Source organism: Euprymna scolopes, chromosome 15 (assembly GCF_053919585.1).
Source record: "Euprymna scolopes isolate OS-2025 chromosome 15, ASM5391958v1, whole genome shotgun sequence".
NCBI lineage: Eukaryota > Metazoa > Mollusca > Cephalopoda > Sepiida > Sepiolidae > Euprymna > Euprymna scolopes.
In genome coordinates this window covers 73,775,197-73,796,983 of record NC_136496.1, presented here as the reverse complement: position 1 = coordinate 73,796,983, position 21,787 = coordinate 73,775,197, and the positions used below count along the sequence as shown (strand labels likewise).

Genomic DNA, 21,787 nt, shown 5'->3' with positions numbered 1-21,787 from the left:
TAAATAAACAATTCGAAAAACGAATGTACAAACAAAAAATACACGGGGTTTTTTTCTATACGTAATGGGTGGTGGATGACCGTGGCATCATGTCTAACAGCCGCCATGCTTTTGCAGCAAGCATCTCTAGCGATCAAGTTACACGTGCGCATGCGCACCCAACCATACACTACCAGTCGCGTCGCCGACCTTCCTTCCCCCGTTAATGTCTCCAATGTCTTATTTCAAATATTGCAGTTGGAACGGCCCTTCTATCAAATATTAACAATGGTAGCTTTACTAGTTATAGCCATTGGCGCCAAATTGTCGCGAAAGATTTGGAAAAATGACGGATTTATGGCACGAGGCTGCAAAAGTTGAATATTGAACGCCATGAAGTTTGTTTTTGGTTTGCGCTTGTTTTTTTTGTTTGTTTTTTGTTTTTTTTGTTTTTTTTTTGTCTTGCTTTGTTTTTGTTTTTGTTTTTTTTTTTTTTGTTTTTTTTTTTGTTTTGTTTTTTAATTTTACTTCCTTCCTTTCATATATTTACCAAGCTATGTGTTCTCTCTTCTCATCCTCTATGCATCGCTTCTGGTTCTTTTACACACACTGACAAATATATCGATTTACCTGGATTTCATTATATATATATATATATACGTTTTATTTTTTATTACCGTATCTTTCTGTTAAGTTACATTATTGTTTCAGCAACTCGGCCGTTTTTTGGCCGTCTGTAGCTTCCTCAGACTTTTACATAAATGTTTCTGTAAAAGTCTGAGGAAGCTACAGACGGCCAAAAAAACGGCCGAGTAGCTGAAACAATAATGTAACTTAACAGAAAGATACGGTAATAAAAATAAAACGCATATTTGCTCTACAACAGTATTGAGCACTTTCTTCAGTTTTTATTAATTACCATCTCCATTATATATATATATATATATATATATATATATATATATATATATATATATATATATATATATATATATATATAATTTGAGGTTGCTTTTTTTTAAAGATAGGGTAACCAGTGAAATATGACCAGGTTAATAAAAAAGCGCTCAATACGGAAGTAAAGCAAGTTATATTTTCAATTTGTCTTTACATAAGAAGTAATTTGTTCTACGCAGTCATGAGCATATTTCGGTATTCTAGTATTAAATAACTAAAGACCTCTTCACGCAACAACGCTTATTTTCGAAAGCGGAATTTTTAATGAAAAATGAGAATCAACTTTCAACAAAAGAAGGCGGGTGGGGTTTTTTTGTGTGTAAACGGGTCATGGGCGTGAAGTTCGGCCGTGCGGAGAACAGAGTTGATTGGGTGCGGATTTGTTATTCCCTAACGCCAACATAAAAATGAATGAATAAATACACAGGTAAATAAGTAAATAAGCAAATAGGAAAATAAATAAACTAACTTTTTGCTGAAAGTTGATTTTCGTTTTCCATTATGAATTCCGCTTTCGAAAATAAGCGTTGATTTTTCAGATTTCAGATACCGATTAATCGTCCCACCACTAATATATATATATATATATATATATATATATATATATATATATATAGTCTGTTTATTATATAAACATTATTGATTACATATGTGCATACATATATTGTATAATAAACAAACTATATACCAGCTCTGTCCTGCGTTGAGCACTCTTTAATAATCACGAAAGTTAGATTAAGATCTAGTAAACAAATCTATACAACCGGTATATATATATATATATATATATATATATATATATATATATATATATAGAGAGAGAGAGAGAGAGAGAGAGAGAGAGAGAAGGGGGGAGAGTTTAATTATATTTAAATTTAGTAAGCAAATCGATACATATATATATATATATATATATATATATATATATATATATATATATATATATATACACACACGGGTTGCCCCATAAGTCACTTTACATTTTAAAAAGTCAATAACTTTTTTTCTATTAATATATTTTAATTTCTCTTTTCAGAATTATAAAATAGAATCTTTGGAAAAAAATTTATAGATAATTTTATAACAGACCAACGAGTGAGGATAATTGAATTTCACTTTGAAAATGAACGGTCCATTGTTGCAATGCAAAGATCTTATATGCGGCATTTCAATGTTCAATATCCTCTTAAAAGATATGCTAATGAATTTGTTCAACTTCAGTTAGTAAACATGCCAGGGTATTGGTGGCAAACAAAATGGAGCAACTGCACATACAGCTAGAGCAACAATGCAGTTGTTAACTGTGATGTTTCAGGATCGAAAAATCTCTTCAAATTATGATTTTGAATGGCCTCCACGTTCATCTAATTTAACAGAACTAGACTTTTGGCTTTGGGGATATCTTAAAGACAAAGTGTATGCAAATAAGCCTCGAAGCATCCAAGAACTTAAGGCAAACATACGCAGGAAATTCTTTCCCTACAACTTCCGATGTTAAGAACTGTCATAAAGAATAGCTTAGAAAGAGCTCGACTTTGCAAAGCCGAGAACGGAGGCTACTTAAGAGACATTATCTTTCGTAATTAAGTCAGAACAAATTTCCGCACTATAAACTGTGTAATAAAATAAAATGAATTAAATACAGTCATTTAAGAAAAAGTTATTTGAGTTTTAAACTGGAAAGTGACTTATGGGCCACCCTATATATATATATATATATATATATATATATATATATATATATATATATATATATATATATATATATATAAAGGCTTCCTTCAGTCTTGACAGACTATGGATACCCACTGTAAGGGTGCCTGCGCGTGAAATTTGTGTGGGAAGAGTTGCGCAATCTCCAACGACGCCTCTCCTGAGTCAACATTGTTGCATACCAGTGGCAAGTTGAGGTACAAGACGACTGGAAACAATGCCGAGATAAGCGGAGAGCACATACAGCGCATATATATATATATTTACTAGATGTAAATCTAATGAAACCCGCATGATTATGAATTTATATATATATATATATATATATATAACTATATATATATATATATGGAGAGAGAGAGAGAGAGAGAGAGAGAGAGAGAGGTTTAATAAATTATGAAAAGCACTTTAGCAAGAGTTTAAAATATATTTATTACTTGGAAGGAAGCACATATAGATGTGATATAATCCTTAGTTTCTCCGGAGTTTCAAAGAATATAAGGATTCTTCTATTCAAAAGAAAGAAAACTATTTAGCAAAACATATAGATAGCACGGCTATTAGATTTGCTAGTTTTATCATTTCTGAACTGCATTCTATGAATGTGGTCATAGAATGTAAAATAATCTTTATAAAAGAGTATATATATATATGTGTGTGTGTGTGTGTGTGTGTGTGTGTGTGTGTGTGTGTGTGTGTGTCGATTATATTTTATATTATATATATAAATTATATTATATATAATCAGCAAATTCCTTTAAGAATACTTAAAGACAGACACTTTATATAGATAGACAGAATAAAAACTAAAAGGGCAGATAACTAGCGTTTATGTAACGATTTCTGCTCGTCGAACACTCTGGTTTTTTAATATATTCGTTCGAATTCAGCGTTTAGTTTCTTTCGGGCTTAGTAAACGGAGCAAAAGGTGTCCCAGTGCCTGGGTTCGAATCTCATGATTAGCAAGAATTGTCACCCCCTCCCATACTGATGATTGAGTAAGCATAAATATACTAGTGCTGTAGATATAAAAATTAATTATCGTTTGATTATCAATATATATATATATATATATATATATATATATATATATGTATGTATATATATATATATATATAACGGTTGTATAGATTTGTTTACTAGATGTAAATCTAATGAAAACCGCGTGATTATGAATTGAGATATATATATATATATATATATATATATATATATATATATATATATATATATATATATATATAATGACCTTTTCTCTGTGTGTGCGGAAGAGTGTCTACCAGACTAATTTTTCAGTTATTGGTCTACAGCCGTTAAACTTTATATATAGGGTATTCGGACCTGTGAAACAAATCCGATGTGTCTCTTAGCCGGAAAAAATGTTGCGAGGGTGTCAAAATTGAAAAACTCGGCTTGTGTCAGTCGATTTAACGAGTAGATTCTACGCATACGCAAATATACATTTATACGTTTGTTAGTACGTTAATTTTTAAAATTCTGACACGCTTGTTATCTTAAGTCAGATGGTAGCGAATGACGCTGGAAAGCTAATGTTTGGAATTCGATGCTTACTAATGGTACCCAATTCATATTCTTCTTTTAAAATTTTGAAATCACTTCTATATATTGAGTACAATATAATAAACAATAGAGAATAAGTTCTATAATAATAAATACGAAATTTACACCAATACAAATATAATATTTCTATGTATTTCATGACCGGGCAATGCCGAGCCGCTTGTTAGTAAACGCACATACACACGCACACACATATTGCATAATTCCAAGCTTCTTGTTTGTTGAAATATTTTCGGCCGTAGATTATGACAGCTCGCTTACATGATTTCACATGTATCATGACTCACGTCTATATCAAAGTTAACTGCATATGGTCATGGTGCAAAAACATTAGTCAGCACAGCCAGTTCTTTCGATTAACAGTAATTGTCACTTCCTACACTGATTATTGCATAAGCATGAACCACTAGTGTCTGTAGTATAAAATAATATTAGTATTCATGGAAAAATATAGTTTATATATACATATATATATATATATATATATATATATACGTGTGTGTGTGTGTGTGTGTGTGTGTGTGTGTGTGTGTGTGTGTGTGTGTGTATTTAGGTAGCATTCTTTCATTCAAACAAACATTGTAAAAGACAACGGGGAGCTTCCGTTTGATTAGACCATTTATATTTTTTCAATTTTTCTGATTTTTTTTTTTTTAGCGTGGAGATCCAAAAACTTAATATAAGTTCGAGGTGTAGTTCGAAGTTGACCGGACTGTGATGGGGCTTTTCGTCTTTTCAAGAAGACACCATCAGCTGTACGAACATTATTTGCGAAGAGGGCTGGAAGTTTTTTTATATATAGTAGCAGCGGTGGATGTGTTCGAGCTGTGAATGCCCAGTGTTGAAGAAGGGGATGCCTAATTCTGTGGTCTGTGCTAGGACACGTAGAAGGTCGGGGGTATGGCAAGCATTTGAGTGTGTTTTTGCTGGATTGCAATGTGATTTGATTAATGGCATGTTTTTTTTTGTTTTAATGTATATAGCTTCAAGTATTTTACTTTCTTGTCGTTGGTTCCGTGATGTATTATTTGTGTGTTGCTGACAATAATTTCTCTAACTTCGTAGGAGGTGCAGTTATTTTTTTTGTTTTTGTAAATGTTGTAATATTGCACTAGATTATGTATTATGCATGGTGACGCGATGCGATAGGGTGGTCATTGTATAACCGACATAAACAACGTAACTATTAATTTTGTAGCTTCAATATTGTCATCTTTATTTATTTTGCTACATAGGCCGTTTCCATATACTGTATTGCCTCAAACAAAGCCTGTCTCTCTCTCTCTCTCTCTCTCTCTCTCTCTCTCTCTTTCTTTATTTCTTTATTTCTTTATTTCTTTCTTTCTTTCTTTCTTTAATTACCGAGGTGACAACCTTATAATATGAGATATTTACATATTGGATAAGGTCATACCAATGGTTTCGTTCCAGTAAATCGGCACTTATCAATAATGAACCAACTTCGCCTTGGAAGTGTTGATTTTTCACTGTCTAATGTTGGGAGGTGACGGTGGTTCAGTGGTTAACGGCACAGACTGATAACTTGAGTATCTTACGTTCGAATCTAGTTTGTTCTAGAAAAATATCGGGAAACAAATTCCAACAATAGAATCTTCGGATTCATACGCCATAATGATGACTGAAAACCCGGAGTTTAGTCTCCTTAGTCACTCATTTGGAAGAGTTCTTTGATATATGGTTATAGAGCCGAATATACCTGAAATTAGGTACTTTATTTCTCTCTCTCTCTCTCTCTCTCTTTCTTTCTTTTTGATTTTCCTACCTAATTTTATTTAGAGAGAGAGAGAGAGAGAGAGAGAGAGAGAGAAATAAATGAATAGGTTTAACACATATATAAAAGATATTTAAATTCAGCTCCAGAAAAACGAATCATACAGGATCAATTGCTGTGCATATCTTTCTGGGGATGATTTGTTGACGTTATAAATTACAACTCGAATTAAGTGTGCATTCCGGCAAAGTTCTCTCTTTGGGTAGCTTTTTTTTTACACTTTTTTTCACAATTTAGCAGACACCAGGTTTATAAACTTACCAAGTGTTGTGCCTGGTATTAAACGTTACATTAAATTCCTTTAAAAAAAAACTGAAGTAAAAAAAAAAACGGAAATAAACTGACACATGTGCATGCGAGTATTATGTTTTTCTAAACAGTTCGATTCTTGTACGTAAAAAAAAACATACTCGAGCTGAGATCGAAACCAAAACCTAAAGACAGTGAGTCAAGTACGATAACCATTAGACCAACTTGCCACGTCCTTAAAAAGTGCTTTCAAACCTTGTGAAACAGTTGACAAACAGATAACAATCTGATGACTCTCAAGTATCAAGTTTTTCAATTTAAACCACTTAGCAGACCGTTTTAATGAAAACCGATTAAAATGTTTTCCACGTATCTGAATAACTATATGCCGGATTTCAAGTCTATAGATAGTTGAGTATATAGGTTGAAAAATGTCATCACACACACACACACAGACACACACACAGACACACACACATTCTCACTTTTATAGATATAATAGAATATGTCGCCAATATTTTCAGTTTGTCACCGTGAAAGCATAGAAGAGGTGAAATAACAACACATTTAGAACTGCCCGTCTAGGGAACTTAGTACCGTGGAGCTGCTTTCCACTAGACTAAAACATGGTTGTCTTCAAGTCCAATGTAAACAAGTCCCCTTAAATAATCAAATTCTACCAAATTTCCACCTCTACCGATTATTATGGCACAGACCACCTTACACAAATTACCCCTTATCCTCGAGCGGCCTTCGGGCTTTTATAGGTGGTGACTTCCTTGTAAAACACTTTGTCTTAATCCGCGTGTAGGTTCATACAAAATTGAGTCTTTTCTATGCCATCCAGGATTAATATTACCAAATTTATTAGTTTTAATAAATTTGAGTCTAGAAGTCTTAAATACCGTTTTAGGTAGATCATATATAATGATAAAATGTTATTGTCTATGGCTTAGATTGACATTCAGATATTTTGGACTTTCGGCCGCTTCGGAGCCAAATTGTTTACTATATTAAACAAGATGTATTCATTTCATCTACGTGCTTTGGTGTGGCTTTATATACATTATGCCGATTTCTCATTCCAAAATAGTAATCCAACGTTGGTAGAGAAGGGAACAGCAAGGTTATGAAGCGAGAAGATGGGCGGATTTTTCGAAGATCTTCCGCTAGCTATAAGGCTTCCGTATCCTATTTTCGTTCTTTGGCATCGTCCATTTTGTTCAAGAGGAAAAAGGTCGTTTAAATTTGTATTGGCCTCGGCCGGATATTGAGTCGCACGTCTTGCGGACAACGCTGCGATTTTCGCGTGATCAAACAATCACGTGGTCCTGACAGCAAACACTATTTGAAAGAAAAAAAGGTTAATATGGAAGATAATAAATACTAGCGGGACTTGTGGAAATTCTACAGCGGCATCTTTCATATGTGAGCATTCTGTGGACGTTCAGCGTGAATGGAGACCTCGCAATATTATTGAAACCCTGTTGTAAAAATTGTAAAAATGTATATCTAATAATCTGATTAATGTAGTTTCAGAATATATCTGGTTATTATGATTTATCTCCAATATTCTTATAGAATTCTGTTATATGTTTTCATTGTATGGACTCTCGGCATGAACGGAAACCCCATGATATCATTATATCATCTTTAGACAGAACATATACTACCCTTGGATCCTAGCCAGAAATCAAGAAGGTATATTTCAGTTTCATGTACGGTCTAAAAGTGGCATCAGTTTTTTTTTTGTTTGTTTTTTTGTTTGTTTTTGTTTTCTATTTATTTATTTATTTATTTTACATTGCGTCCTCAGTTATTGGGAGATCCTATTAATTCAAATGGAGGATAGAAGGTAATAACTAGGGCTGTGATAACAGTATATTCTTTTTATTCTTTTGACTCTCAAGTATATATCCGATACAGAAATTCTTCAGCCTAATATAAATATTAATATTTATCTATTAATATATTAATCCCAACCAAATCATTTAATATTAAATATTAAATTAATAATACAGACACAATGGAGAGTAGAGCTTGTCATAAGGAAAAGAAAAGAAATACAATTAAGACTTTAAATTAAAATTTACAATTAAATTTATTGCTCGACAGATTACTTCAAAAACAATTTTCAAAATTGTTGGAAATTGTTTTTGGAGTATTCTGTCGAACAATAAATTTAATTGTAAATTTTGATTTAAAGTTTTAATTGCTTTTCTTTTCCTTGTATATTTACTGACATGCATAAGTTTAAGCGTAATTGCGCTCATCATGGTTCGAAATAGTGATTATTTACGTCCATATGGCAATATGCCTTGTTGAATACACACAGACACACACACACATACATACATACATACATACATACACACAATATTACTATATGGACGTAAATAATTACTATTTCGAACCATGATGAGTGAAATTCCACTTAAACTTGTGCATGTCAGTATAGTCTGAGAAGCAGGTAATAGGGCAGGGATTCCAAACTCTAGCAGTCCGGAAGAAGAAAGTATTAGGATTTCCGATATCTAGGTACCCTTACAGTGGAGGGTAGGATTTTGTTGCTAAACGGGCTTGTCGAGGGGGTATAAGTGTTATGTGTTTGTTTATATATATGATATATTATCATCATCATCATTATTATTATTGTAATATCCACACATAGGTTTTGTTTCACTTTTTCCTGTTAGTGCACTTGTGTGGCGATTATAAAGAAGACTAGGTTACGCAATTCTCAACCGCATTTCTTCTGATCCGGCATTGTTTGATTCCAGTGGTTAAGGAATTAGAAACAGTGCTTGGATGTATTTCTCTAATCTCTCTCTTTTTATCAATTTATTTCTCTCTCTCTCTCTCTCTCTCTCTCTCTCTCTCTCTCTCTCTCTCTCTCTCTCTCTCTCTTTCTCTATATATATATATATAGAGAGAGAGAGAAAGAGAGAGAGATAGATAGATAGATAGATGGATAGATAGATAGATAGATAGATAAATAGATAGATGAATATCGAATTCATCTATCTTTTCTTCTTTCATATCAATCAATTCTTCGACTGCCTTCTTTCATGATTTCGCCGCTCTTTTGTCTTTCACATAAACTTTCTCCAACAAAAATAAAAAGATAAAAAAGAAAAGAAAAAAATCTTTTTGGTCATAATTAACTTCGTGCTGTTCATCCATTTATGCCGAAAATACTCCCCCACCCAGTCACACTCTTTCCTAATTTTTGCACGCGCACACACACACACACACACACACACCTAACTCATACACTTCTTTCCACGCGTAGGGTTTGTCCGTACGGGTTGGGAAAAAGGAGGGGTACATAAAGTCTACGTAGATTACCTCCCCTTGAAAATCACTCCTTTTTTTTTCGATCTAGTTGACAAGCGGCCAACTAATCAAATACAATTTTCAGTATCTGTTTCAGTAATTTATCTTACTCGTCGCGACAATGCACATACGTAGAGCCGATTGTACCTACCTTTCCCCTGCCTCTTTCACGCACGGAAGGAAGTAATGTTTCAGCGGCGCTCTGGAGGCCTCCTCAGTCTTAGATTGTTCTATTTTCTATATTAAGGAGATACTGGAGGAAAAACGAGACTAAAAAGAGAAGTGGGAGAGTGGGCAGAATATAGCAAATACTCATCCAACGAATCACAGGTCATCTAGTGCGGAATTAAAACTTATAATTTTGTTTGCTTGCTTGCGCATTTAATACTGGTGAATGGATGTTCGAATGAGACGCGAAGTGGCGGAAGGAGAGGAAATATTTGCTGCGTCATAAGATAAAATCAGTAAGAGGATAGCGTAAATAAAGAAAGAATCGGCAAAAAAGATGAAGAAACGAAGGAAAGCATAGAATTAATGTACTTTAAGACTCAAATTCACTCCAGGTCACTAAATGTATACAGCGCTGACCCAACGGGGCACGAGTAGGCTAATTCCTTATAAGATACATCGTTGAGCCCCTGTTATAATAGTGCTGATAATAACAACATTACCAACCGCGCCGGGGAGGTGACGGTGACTCAGTGGTTAACTACACGAACTGGCAACCTTAATGTGATAAGTTCAAATCTGGGTCATTCAACAGAAATACTTCCACTTAGGGATGTTGTTAACCTTCATGTGATCCCTTCCGTAAGTACCCGATATCATTGTAGGAAGAATTCTTAATAGAAAAACGGGGAAATGAATGCCAACTATAATGATCACGAATGGTGAAAGGTGGCAGTGGTCAAGCGGTTAACGAGACGGAGTGACAACCTGGGTGTTTCAAGTTCGAATCTAGTTCATTCCACAAAAATCACTTTCCCTCCACCTTCTCGTGATCCCTCCCGTAAGTACCCGATGTGTTTCTAGAAATAATTCTGGGTAGAACGATACCAAGGAAACCAATGCCAACAATTGAATCTTCGGATTTATACGATACTAGCCTGTGTGCCCGGATGTTTGGAGGTGTGTATTGAGCAAAAAAAAAAAGTGGTAGAAGGTAGGCAGACTCGAACCCGTACCGCGAAGGAGGAAAAAAACGTAAAAAAAGTGACATACATACATACATACATACATACATTTAAACACAGACAGGTGAGATTTATATTATAGATGATGATCATCATCAACATAAATGATGCTCAACAACAACAACAACAGCATCAGAGAAATAATCTTTGAAATATTCAATCGTTGCATGATGAAAATAATTAATACTTATTATATCAAAATATTCAATCTCAATTGGTTGCCTATATTGAATTTCAAACAGAGACAAACAAACTTTGTTGTAGAAGTCTGATATCTGTTCGCGTTAACTATATGTTTACTCTTATTCCCTCCTGGTGTACTATGTCAGGTCATACCTACTTAGGCGCTATGCAGAAAGTTGAGCACCAAAATGTTTATTCGCATCACATTTTAATACATTAGGATTATCCTTACAAGAATCTATTAGGATTAACCTGGCAAGAATGCATTAGAAGTGACCTTACCGGAATACATTAAGTTCAACCCAGCAAGAACACATGAGGATTACCTTATAGTAATACATTTGGATTTACAGTGGAGTAATATATTCCAGTAATACCTTACAGCTATACATTAGGATTAATTCAATCTTTTAACGTATTCGCTTTTCCAAAGTGGTAGCAACACCTCGTGTTAGCTACTGTAATCAATTGCTCAAAATCAAATGTTAATCGATACAAGATAGAGGAATAACCACAACAAATACTATTACACACGAAACCTCACCAAGCTGTTCGAAAATGTGCTTGAGTCACTATTAATAGATTAGCTGAAAACAAAATAGTAGGTCCCACTTTCTCAACTAAGCTCTAGTCCCTGTGCCATCGCCGCAATGTTGCATCTCTCTGCTTGTTTCACAAGTATTTCAATGGAATATGCTTTGATGAAATCGTTGCACTTGTGTCCTCTCGACGTACATATCCCGGAAAACCCCGCTTAGCAACAAAATCATACCCCTTCACTGTCGAGGTGCATAAATGGCAAAAAATTTCTACTTTAATAGTTTCTTCTCTCGAGCAGCTAGACTTTGGAATTCCGTTCTTGCTACTTGCTTCCCTGACTGTATTGATATGCATAAGTTTAAATGTAACGTAAACCAACATCTTGTTAATCTTCACTAGCCATGATCCTAAATAATAGCCCCTTACGCCCAAGTAGCGATATGGTTTGTTAGGGTTGAACATCAGTAAAAAAAAAAAATAATAATAATAATTTTCAGCTTCGATAGAAGAAATCAAAACTAAAATTTTAAATAACTTTCCCAAACATACCAAACACTATTTTATAAATACACTAGCGGGGGTACCCGGCGTTGCTTGGGTGTTTGTATGTGTGTGTGGAAACTCCGGGGCGGGGGGTAAAAAAAAGTAAGTATGAGGATCGAACCCGAACCCTTGAGGCAAAGTTGTAAATTAAAGTGTGAAAAAAAAACGTGCGACCTTAACCATTGCCCCACCGCGAGATGCTAACGGAAACACGTTTGAATTTATTTAATTACTTGGATTTGGCAGGTGCTCGTTTTAATGAGTTAATGAGGTCAAGTTTGACTGCGGGATTTTTATTTTCCCAAGATGTTATAGGAAAAAGACTAACCCACATGCGGCGAGCGACAAATGTTGAATATTTATCTTCCCGAAATCGAGCAAATTAAATAGACGGGCGAGCTTCGTTGTTAACTGTGAGATATTACGATTTATATGTGATATAAAAAGTTTTAAAAAGTTGTGAAGCGACCGACCGCTTCTCTGAAAAAGGCCTTTTGTAGACATACAGAAAAAGCGAACACACACACACATACATACATACATACATACATACATACATACATACATACATACATTTTCGCTTTTATATTTATAGATAGCATGGCATAAAATAATGTATAGGGTTGATGTGTCATAAAGCAGACCACGCCAAACTCTTCTGGCTCAATAGAAAATATGTGGCTTTTGGAACGTTACTTACGCGATAAAGAGCTTATAATGAAACGAGGGCCATGCGATCCACAACAATATTTCTTATCATCAGCGATTGCTTAAGTACAGCAACAAGGAAAATCAAAGATAATCAGAATCGGAGATACATATCTAACACATAAATGATTTTGAAAGCATAAGCTGCACCTCGACGTATCATTAAAAAAAATGATCCCCATCCCAAACTTAAACAAACCTATTCACGTATTTGCTAGCAAAAGATTGTGTTTTAATCTAATAAGAAAGTAGCCTATCCTAGGTTTACAAAATGAATTTAAATAAAATGCTTAACCAATTTTCGCATCTTTTTTTAATAATCGGCCGATTTTCCATTTGGAACAAACAAAACTATTCAGATTTTAATTAGATTATTTTTTTTTTTTTCTGATTCTAAATTTTCCCCCATTGCTCATTTCCGACCGAATAATTTTTTTCTTTTAAAAAAGCCTTGAGATTTATTTTTCTAATCATGCAAAAGTTGAATTTCGTATAATTTTCCCTTATCTATTTTTTGCCTTATTACTTCGAGTTGAAATCATTTCGGACCTACCCAATTAACGATATCCGCCATTTGCAATCACGTGACTTCACCGGAAGTCGACTTCAGCCGTGCCAAATTGCAGGATATCGAATCGATGTTTCATCATCATTATTGATGTTGTTTCCCTTTTCAATAGATTAGATAAACTTGTATATTGTTGACCGTAATTGGAAAAATGGATGTTTTTCGTTCTTTCGTAGTTGATGATGATCATATATTTTGTCAATCCAGTGATGCAGCTAAGAACAGGCCCACTTTCAGATGCGTTATCAGAGTTTTTTGTTCAAGTCGGCACCGTGCCTTCTGCCTATATTTTGCGTACGCAATAAATAGAGGTCATTGGCTTATATAAAAATACAGAACTTCAACATTCATTCAATGATATAATCGTTTTAATCTAAATTTCTAATGTGTTTGTTAAGTGGTTCTTTTAAACTATGAATATAACTTATTGTTTCAGATACTTTATGCGTTAGACAAATATACGTGAAGGTGATACATAATAATAATAATAATAATAATAATAATAATAATAATAATAAGCAACGCTATGAAAAACAATTATATGTGTGTGTGTGTGTGTGTGTGTGTGTGTGTGTGTGTGTGTGTGTGTGTGTGTTTTATTTTGTTCTATTTTTCTTTTAAAAAATATAAAACATTTTAAAAGAAAAACATAACAAAATTTTGAAGGGAAAACAAAACAAAATAAAACAACACAATTTATTGGTGTGAATTAATTCCATCTTTTGGCATTTAGAATGAAAACTAGTGATATACGCTCCTGGTGATTTGTATGTCGATGGAAGCGCCTTTAAGTCTTAAAAAAAAATTGTGTCTACCTTGGTAGTCCTTTATCAAATGATGGCACTCTTGATGCGGAAATAAGACAGAGAACCAGCAAAACATCATACGCATTTGGGACGGTTACACGATAAAGTCTGGTCTGATAGTGATCTAACTCTAACAACAAAAATGTCAGTATATCAGACATATGTAGTGCCATCCCTATGCTTCTGAAACATGGACCCTGTTCTGATTACATGTAGAGCAGCTCGAGGGGTTTCATCAGCACTGCCTTATACACATTCTTCGTTTAAAGTGGGACAGTTTTGTCCTTGATACATGTGTCTTAAAAAAAGGTGAAAACTACCAGTATTGCTACCATCGTTATCAAGAACCAGATGCGTTGGGCGGGTCATTTTGCCCAGCTTGATGACTATCGACTCCTAAAACAGTTGTTTTTTTATAGTGAGCTTCTTTTTGGCAAAAGACCTCAGCATAAGCCCCATAAAACGTTTCAATTACTGCTTTAAGAAGCTTTACACATTCAGACCGCATTATCATTCTTTATACATTCATGAATAATGAAAATAATGAAAGCATTAAAAGAGATATGCTGGCTTAAAGATTTTAAGTTTATAAACTGTTATCATTCTTTATACATTATAGTTTATAAACTGTTATCATTCTTTATACATTCATGAATAATGAAAATAATGAAAGCATTAAAAGAGATATGCTGGCTTAAAGATTTTAAGTTTATAAACTGTGACTGAAATATGATTTTACGTATATATGTGTTGCCAAATTATCTTGTTAGAAATAAACCTTTTTATTAGAAGTAAGTATATGTAATAACTTAATATTAAATAAATAAATATATATATATATATATATATATATATATATATATATATATATATATATAATTCACACACACAGTTCACACACACCATGAAAGTTACAGACCTGAAATTCTAAACTCGAGTCTCGCTCCCATTTGGGTTAATCATATCAAAACTCATAATTCGAACACTGAGGCGAAAATCGAGTCTATGACTACTGATCTGTGGCTTTCATGGTGTCTGTGAACTGCAATATTTAATTGTGGATATAATTATATATCATTTCACATTCAAAAATTTTATTAATCGGGAATTGGAAAAATCGGAACTTTTGGGAGTATTGGAATCAGTATCGAAATCAGACAAATCTGTGCCTATTTTCCAATGCCAAAAACGATTCCTTTAATCATCTTTTTTATTTGATTTTGTCTCAAGCAAAATCTTCCACTACTGGTATTAATAATAGACTAATAAATATTTATTGCTATTAAGTGTGTTTTTACGTTTAAGTAAATATATGTACATTTAATATCTGTTTTGTTTTTTGTTTTTAAGATAATCGGGTAAAAATAACAACTTTACAGTAAATAATGTCGTTTTTTGACATGAAGTTGAATGTCAAAACACGAAATTATTTTTGCACCAACCTAATATATATATATATATATATATATATATATATATATATATATATATATATATATATATATATGCGCGTGTGTGTGTATGTGTGTGTGATATTTCATTAAATCACGTGATCAAGTGAAAATATAACTGGAAAAGGGAAAGAAAACAGGAATATAGCTCAATGATTTGTTTTCCTGTTCTAATAGGTAGTTTTCCGGGGGTTGAAGGTTCAACCCTTACAACAGCCGATAATAACCAAGAATAACATAATCCTTAATTAATTAACACTTTTACTTGGATATGGCTGACATAACAAGAACAAATGATTAAATAAAGTTATGCTCGAAATTTTGTAGATTTTCCTGAATTAAACATAAAAATTCTCACGTTTGAAAAGATGCACCTGAAGGTCGATGTTTACATCAGTCGAAACTTTGTGAAAATAACAACCAAGATAAGAATAGTAGTTCGAATGACTCAAATAGTCCAAATTTTATTATCTTATTATTTTTCATTTCTAAGCATTCAACAATTTAATCACGACACTACCCTCTATTTTGAGAACATTGCTTCTCATCTCGGATTCACTGAGTTAACAACCTTCGACGCCATTTGTAATCCAGTTCCTTCACCGGAAGTCGCCGTCCACCATGCCAAATTACACGAAGTCGAATCGATCTCATTTTATTTCATTTTCTTTTTTTTTTCTTTTCTTTTTTTTTTTTTTGTTTCATTAAAAATGTTAAAACAGAAAAAAAAAAAGGAAGACTTACTTGTTTTAGATATTAATTACAACTATGTTTTACATCGTAATTTCTTTATTTTACTTTTTTATTATTTTTCATCTTTTTTTAATGATTTTGCATTCTAATCTATTTACTTGAAGAAATGAAAATTCCGTTCACCGGACGATCAAATTATCTGACGTCATATCAATTACCTGATAGTAACTATATATTCGATTAGTCATAGTAGTAGTCGTAGTAGAATCAATGTTATTGCTTAACAATAAATTGACGAATCAAATACTTAATGATATATATGTATATACTAGCTGGACACCCGGCGTTGCCTAGTCGTACAATACGATTAAACATAATATTTTAAAATATGCAGATTGCGTATGTATTATTATAGAATCAATCCTCAATTGAATATTATATATTATAATGGATAATTTGCCCGGTTGACTAATTCACAAAAAAATATATAAGTAAAAAATAATAATGATAATATCGTTCATCAAATTTCGTCTGTTTTTGTTTACAATATCACGTCAGCTAATATTTGGGCTTGACGATTAATGCTCTGGAAAAGTCACTTCTGATTAATATTCAGTTTTAAAATATGGAAACGAAGAAATGATTTGCAGTGATTTTAAATGGTACCTCTTCTTTTATTGTAAACTGAACTAATTGATAAGAAAAAATTAAAATAAAATGGTAAGGTTCACCGTCGGGTATAATACGATCTGTAGTCGAATGCTCTACCACTCAGCTATATCTCCAGATGACAAGAAATATGTTTTTTTAAGGGGGGACTGATTTGCTGATATTTTATTATCCCCCCCTTAACCGGTGTAAAGTAAAATATTCCGATGTAAGAATTCTTCCTTTTATCTATAAGAACGAAAGACTATTTTTAGGATCGGGTTTTTTTGATTTTCGATACTTATCGAACGAATTTCTGTACCAAAATATATCTAAGAACATTGCCAGATATATAAATTACCTTTGTGTGAAATTTTCAAAAGATAGACTCAGCCGTTTCGGAACCTATGAGGAGAGAACTCACACACACACACACACGTGTGCGCACACGCACGCGCGCGCACACACACACACAAAGTGACGTCTATATAATATTATATATATATATATATATATATATATATATAAATGAATAGATAGATAGATAGATAGATAGATAGATAGATAGATAGATAGATAGATAGATAGATAGATATGTGTGTATGGGATTTATTCCTAAAATAACAAACCTATCCTTATAAAATATATATTATAGGCAATAGCATTAGCAACAAGAAGACATTTGTTTTAATTTATTTATTTAAACATTAGCATATAAAATAAGCGAGATACAAAACCTTTAATAAAGAAAAAATTGTCTTCAAAAACGAAGACAAAAAATTGTCTTAAAAAATCTTGAATGCATAAGTGTCCCAAATTTCAGTATCACCCCATATCTGGTTGGGCGATGTCTTTGGTGATCTTCCTCTTGTTTTGTTTTTGTTGTTTTTTTTTTTTTCAACAAAATCGTCTTTACATGATATTCCTTTGCATTGATAATCGGTAAACATGCCCAAGTCACGTCATTCCCTTCATTCGTACAACGTTGTTATGGACTTGCTAACGTTAACCCTTGAGTGGCATAAGAGATTCAAGGAAGGCAGGGAGGCTGTGATGGTGTGAGACGTGTAAGAAAGTCAGAACATCAGAGTTGATTGGCCAAATAAAGAATTTTATGCATGAGTATCATCGTGTGTCCATAGAGACAATAAATGCACAGTTTGATGTCAGTGTGGGAACTGTACACACAATTATTCGTGAGGAACTGAAGATGCCGAAGATTTGTGCAAAGTTTGTCCCAATGGTGCTCAGAGATTAGAAAGAAATACGTTGTCATGACAAAGATGGGCATCAAGACACTTCCTCGCCCTTCCTATACTCCAGACCTTGCTCCCTGTGACTTTTGCCTATTCCCTAAGCTCAAGGAAAACCTTATAAGTTGTTGTTGTGAGACAATTTGGGATATGAAAGAGGCTGTGACGAGGATTATTAACTGGTTGAACTAATTCGTTCAGTCAGAAATAAATGAATATAGCGGCATAAATAAAGTGGGAATTGATTCAAACACACCTTGTACGTATTAGTTCTGTATCTGGGTAGATGCCAGCTATCTCCAGATAGCAACTGTCCATTGCTTACATTTAGTATACCGCCATCTGTCTTAGAGAAGGGAGGATTTCGTTTGTTATCATAAACACACCTTTTTTCAAGCACTATGGATAATAATCAAGATAAGTTTATGAAATGCAAAAATTCTCAGTAGTAGTTTAACTATTGAACTTCATAATGAAAGACTGTTATAGTGAAAAGTCTTAAAATCATAGTATCATTAACCTTTAAACTAACTAAAATTAACAATAAATATTTTTTAATCATCTACATCATAATACAAGTCATAAAGAGTTAAGAAATTAATTTATTCACGGAAAAAAAAACGCAAAAATAAGCAGGTCATCGAATGCATAAGGTCAAAAGGCATGTCGACTAGCGTTGGGGCGATAAATCAGAGTCGAAAATAATAAAAAAAAAAACGGAAATCTTGAGGTTATCGGAAACGGTATTAGAATCGGAAAAATGTTTGCTTATTTTTCGTTTCCAGAAACAGTTTTTTTTTTTTTGTTTTAAATTTTCTTTATTTGTTTATTTTTGTTTAAAACTTAATTTTCCAGATGAAATAATAAATAAATATTGATTTTAAGGAATCAATAAAACTAAAATTTATAGATCACAACAACAAGTGTATTTTTATGTTTGTGAAAGAAAATATGCACATATTCCATAAAACAACTCTATATTAAGAATTTTAAAAAGAATCGAAATCGGTAATTGTATCGGAATCGGGAATTTAGATCAGATTCGGTAATTGTATCGGAATCTGGAAAATATTGAATCGCCCCATCACGTAGCCAAAAATGAATTACACCGACGGGGTCTGTAACTATCGATTACATGTGACGTCTGAATAATTGGCTGGTCGGAGAGCGTTCCAACCGGCGAGGGTGAAATTATAACTGGTGTCGCAAAATACGTTGAGTAAAAAAAGTATTCGTTCTGTGTAAATGTTGTTGTTATGTCATCTTTTTAAAACCATATTTGATCACTTTTTTATGATTTCAACGTGAATTATAACGATTTTTATCATTTTTTTTTCTTTGCAGATGTCAAAAGAACCGCTTAAGAAAATGACGAAAAAACTAATGGGAATGATGCCCGCTCCATCCCGACCAGTAACACAACCAGAGACGCGCGTGCGCACACACACAAGCGCGTGCGCACACACACACGCGCGCACACACACACACACACACACACGGGTTGAACGTGCGCGATTAGAGATGAATGGCAGTGTCAGGCCAATCCCGGCAGACGTGCGATTTGAATGCTTGTCCCTAACGACGGTAAGCTATTTTGACGGGTTTCGTGACAGGCGAGCATAAAATCCATAATTGTTCGTTGTCGACGAAACCTGCCTGAAATAGCCAACCAGAGCACATTTGCGGACATGACGTCACGTTAGATCAACCAATCAGGCGCGTCATCTCTGATGAATGGCTCACAAAAAACTATAAAGTTCGACAACTGACAACGTCCGAAAAGAGGAAAGGGTTACTAAATTGTAATCGATAATATCGAAGTAGGGTTTGGGTGATCAATACGTATATTTGTGGGGCCGGTTTACAAAATAAGTATTATGCCTAATACAATCATTTGGATATCTAAGATGATTGGGGGAGGGGATATAAACCTAATATCATACCTAGCCCATACACCTAATTTGAATCCCTCTCAAAGAATAATTTGGTGGTCGTTCTGCAAAAACGTATATAACTAATTTTACGGCGATGGAAACTGCGTTGTCTTAAAAGCGTACACTTAACATTCGTGGGTGCGATAGACAGAAAGACACATATTATAATAGATGAGTACAATATACAAGGTGCGTTAAGTACGTTTCCAGACTTTTTTGTACAGGCATTTAAAATTGTCGCAGGCTCTTGGAAATTCAGTATGTTATTGCTATATGTCTTATGAGATGACTGACACATTTTTATGATCTCAGGTTCAAATGAACAGCCACAGCAGGAATTGAAATACACCCTACTAAAGATAATAAATGCACAGTTTGATGTCAATGTGGGGGCTGTACACACAATTATTCGTGAGGAACTGAAGATGCCGAAGATTTGTGCAAAGTTTGTCCCAATGGTGCGCAGAGATCAGAAATAAAGACGTTGTCATGAACAAGAAGAACATTAAGACATTTCCTCACCCTTCATATAGTCCAGACCTTGCTCCCAGTGACTTTTGCCTATTCCCTAAGCTAAAGGAAAATCTTAGAGGCTGTTGTTGTGAGACAATTGGGGAGATGAAAAAGGCTGTGACGAGGGTCATGGACACGTGTACACAAGAGGACTTCCACAGGGCGTTCCAGAAGTTGTTGGAACAGTACAACAGGTGCATTGCAGCTGAGGGAGATTACTTCGAATTGGACTAATGTGTACTATCAATAAAAGTGTCCATACGAAAAAGTCTGGAAACTTATTTAAGACACCTTGTATATTGTTATACAATAAAGAAAAAATCATATAGAAAGAAATATCTGTCTGTCTGTCTGTCTGTCTGTCTGTCTTTCAGATTCTGTGCAATAGATGAAGAAACGACTGAATGGATATCGAACAAACTTTGCGGTACACGATTGTAAAACTGCCATACGATAACCTGGGCGCCATGTAGGGTCATATAAAGTTAAATACATACTTTCCCATGAAAAATCGGCGCTCATTCAAAATATACCATAAAAGAACAAATATACGTTCAAACTGTGAATATCAGATGAGATCCGAATCAACCATGGTTTTATCACAATAGCATGCGGTCTGCTTCCGGGTTGAGTATTATAGTTCCGGAAAGGTGACATCTAGAAGATGAATATTGACACATATACACAGAAATCAATACACGGTGTGTGAGTCCGCGCGTGGGGTGTACGTGTGGGATTAGGTTTATATATGTGGATGCGTGTATGCGTATGTATGTGTGCGTATATATGTTTCTGGCCACACACACACACACACACACACATACACACACGCATCCACATTTATTTCACATTCACGTATATGTATTTATATATACATATAAACAGATCAATATATATATATATATAACTTTTAAGAATTGTACTAGCATACTAAATATATAACTATTAAATATATAACTATTAATATATATTTGTAACTATATATATATATATCCATATCAACATTTATTTCATATTCACGTATATGTATTTATATATACATATACACAGATTAATATATATATATAACTTTTAACAATAGTACTAACATATTAAATATATAACTATTAAATAGTTATATATTACTATTAAATAGTAATATTAATTA

At 33.6% G+C, this 21,787-nt stretch overlaps 1 long non-coding RNA gene across 1 annotated transcript in view; it reads left to right on the top strand.

Moving 5' to 3' along the window:
- Positions 1-19,674, top strand: part of LOC145293907 (uncharacterized) — a 352,532-nt gene extending 332,858 nt beyond the window's left edge. The window contains exon 6 of the long non-coding RNA XR_013869786.1: positions 19,538-19,674. This is a non-coding gene — a long non-coding RNA (uncharacterized LOC145293907). The remainder of the gene's footprint in view (positions 1-19,537) is intronic.
- The last annotated feature ends 2,113 nt before the right edge of the window (positions 19,675-21,787 follow it).